Source organism: Rhipicephalus microplus, chromosome 5 (genome assembly GCF_043290135.1).
Source record: "Rhipicephalus microplus isolate Deutch F79 chromosome 5, USDA_Rmic, whole genome shotgun sequence".
In the NCBI taxonomy this organism is placed as follows: domain Eukaryota; kingdom Metazoa; phylum Arthropoda; class Arachnida; order Ixodida; family Ixodidae; genus Rhipicephalus; species Rhipicephalus microplus.
The window spans coordinates 159,969,463-159,972,633 of record NC_134704.1 but is presented as its reverse complement, the minus strand read 5'-3'; the positions used below and the strand labels follow the sequence as shown (position 1 = coordinate 159,972,633).

Here is a 3,171-nt window from a genome sequence, read left to right as displayed (position 1 = left end):
GCTGAAAGAGCGAAAAATATACATAGTAACGTAAAAAATATACTGGAAACAACATACGTAGATGCGGCCAAATACAAAGGAAATGACAACATGACTATAGCAGTAGTGGACTACAAAGGATATCATAAGGTCAGCGGCTCGGTGAGAACGAGCTTTGCAGAAGAGGCGGAGGAAGCAGCTATTGCAATGGCCATAGCATCCACCTCGACTTCACTCATTGTTAGCGACTCGCAGATGGCTGGGAGAAACATTGCACGAGGGCGAATATCCCAAATAGCTTTAAGAATATTTCATTTCATTTCATTTCATTTATTCCACCTTAAAGGCCCGGAGGCATTACATAAGGGGGGGCGGCGTACAAGGTATGTCGAACAACTCAACAAAACTCGAAGGGTTCCAAAACGTAAACATTCAAAGAACAATGAAAAAAAAAAAGGTACAATATGCAAAGTAAAACGCCAATATTACCAAATGCAAATAAAAAAGTAATGGTACAAAGGTAAGCTTCCAGAGAAAAGTGACGACAGTTTATACATTAGTTAAAAAAAAGTATTTAAACATTGGCAGGGAAAACAGCACATTCAGTTAGATTGCGACATGTGACATTTTAGCTTACTGCGGAAAATTTGGCGGTTATTACACGTGACTATATTATCAGGTAGTTTATTCCACAGTGTTATCCCATTGGGAAAGAAGGAAGTAATCATTGCAGAAGTGTGTCCATTTATTGGTGCGATAGGGTGACTGTGGTTTATGCGGGATGAAGTTCTGTGTGATGGTTGAAGGAGGACGTGCCGTGATTGAGGGTGATAATAGAAAGCATGCATCAGACACAATCGAGAAATGATACGACGAGATTCGAGGGACGGCAGTTTCAATGATTCTTTTAGTGCACTAACGCTGATATCGTTAGAGTATTGGGAGTAAATAAAACGGGCAGCGCGGTTCTGAATCCTTTCTAAATCGTTAGTTAGATATGTTTGTGAGGGTTGCCAAATTGAGCAAGCATATTCTAGTTTCGGTCGGACGTACGTTTCATAAGCTAATTTTTTAATGTCTGGTGAGGCTAATTTTAGGTTGCGGCGCAGGTATCCGAGAGTGCGTGAAGCTTCTGAACAGATTATTTGAATATGGGTTGACCAGGATAGCGACGATGACAGATGCACTCCGAGGTATTTGTATGATAGGGTAGGGCTAATGGGAACAGACTTTATGCTATAGGTAAATTTTTCTGGGCTCTTTTTGCGGGTGAATGACATAATTTTACACTTAGTTAGGTTTAACGGCATTAGTGACTTATCACACCAAGTTACAATTAAATTTAAATCATGTTGAAGTTTAATGCTGTCGTCTGGTGATGCAAAGACCAACCAACGATTGGTTGGATGCAAAGACCAACGAACAATAAAAATAGTCTGGGCACCCGCTCACTCCTCCTTGCCCGGCAATGAGGCTGCACACCAGACAGCTCGAGGACTTACAGACCGAGCCTCTGGATTGCCCTGGTCGAACGGGGAGGACGATGAGAGATTTGAGCGGATGACCACTTACAGAGATATTACGCAGTATTACAGGCTAAGCAGGAAACTTTATCCTCCCGCACACTCGTCATTGAACAAAGGACAGGCGGTGGCGTGTCGCCTACTTTAGACCCACACGTTTCCTAGTCCGGTAACAATGAACCGCTGCGTGCCGGAACTTCACTCGGACAGTGTAAATTTTGCCACAACAGGGCGGACTTGAGCCACATTTTATGGGCATGCCCGCAGGCCCCCATGAGAGGCGAATTTCCAGACGGAAGTGGATGGGATGCCGCGCTCCTCAACTCTGACTCTCAAAACAAGCTCGCTTAATACGGCAGGCCGAAGACGCCGCCAGGGCCCATGGGATCATGGCCGTCATCTAGGTTCGGTCCTCCTTTCTCCTCTCGCACCTGAAAGGGGAAGAGGACCTTTCTGCTAATTAAATAAAGTTTGTTCATCATCATCATCTGCTTGAAAATGCAATGAAAGTAAGGCTTTACAAACACATGCGTCTTATATACTTGCTTATCAATACAACATGAAATATTGCAGTAATAATGAGTGGTACAAGCGTAAATTACCATCGATCATCAGAACATGCGATTATCTTGATGAGTTCGTGTTTGAAAGCCGGTAAGCTGCTACAAGAAGCACATATGCTACTACGCCGGTTCTCTTAAAGGGGCCCTGAAACACTTTTTAGATTAACCATGACATTAATTCACTGGAAAAGCGCCTTACCTCACAAATTGAGCGCCACAAAACTTTTAAGAATCTGTGCAGTACGAGTGGAGTTACAAAGATTTGTCACACGCTGGAATCACATTCTCTCTTCTCTCGTCCCGACGAAAGCGCTGGAAGCTAAGCAAGGAGATATGGGAGGGGCAAACAAAAAACGTCACTTGCGCCTTGTGACCTTTAGCGTTTTTTTTTTCGTTTTTTTTTCTTTGAATACGTGGCTTTGTCAGAACGATTACGAGCGTACACGTGGACAAGTAACGGCCTCTCGCGGCCACCAATGTAACAACCGTAAGCGCCGTGTTCAAATCAGCCAACGGCTGATAGATGGGCTTATTCGTGATTTGTCGAGAAGGGAGAAAGTTATCTTTAGCTGACTTTGATAATTTATTGTGAATGCCAGGCCGCGTGCTCCGCTATAATATTTAACTCGCGTGTTGTCGAGAGCCTCTACTACCGATCGTCAGCATTTTCTGACCACGCTCAAAAAGTGTGGCAGGGCTCCTTTAAGTTCACGCAGTGAGTGCATAGCAAGTTCGAGAAGGTTTTATGCACTAAGTGTTTCAAGCACGCACAAGAAAAAGAATATCGCTATCGCGTTCAACTATTAAAGGCCCATATCTTAAACATGTATTTACGAAAAGGCAGTGCCCATGTATCTTCAGTCGTTTACGCAAGACTGACGTAGATCCGAAACAAAAGATGCTTAACAAGATGCTTAACTGATACATTAACAAGTATTGACAATACCACCTGGGAAGTTCCACATTGAACCTCACCCTTGTAGGACCTGTCTTAGAAAACTGTGCTGAAGTTACCTGTCTTAAGTCATCCGAGGAGCCGGCGTATCTTCGCAGAAAAGTACAACCTGAGAGTACACCTCGCCGCTAATATTTATTGGGCTTGTGAA

At 43.6% G+C, this 3,171-nt stretch overlaps 1 long non-coding RNA gene across 1 annotated transcript; it reads right to left on the bottom strand.

Moving 5' to 3' along the window:
- Window positions 1-278: 278 nt before the first annotated feature.
- On the bottom strand, window positions 279-2,375 carry LOC142817995 (uncharacterized). The gene is made up of 2 exons (XR_012895472.1): window positions 2,265-2,375; window positions 279-1,933 (listed from the first exon to the last, which is right to left on the bottom strand). It is a non-coding gene; the product is annotated as an uncharacterized LOC142817995 (long non-coding RNA).
- Between the last annotated feature and the right edge of the window lie 796 nt (window positions 2,376-3,171).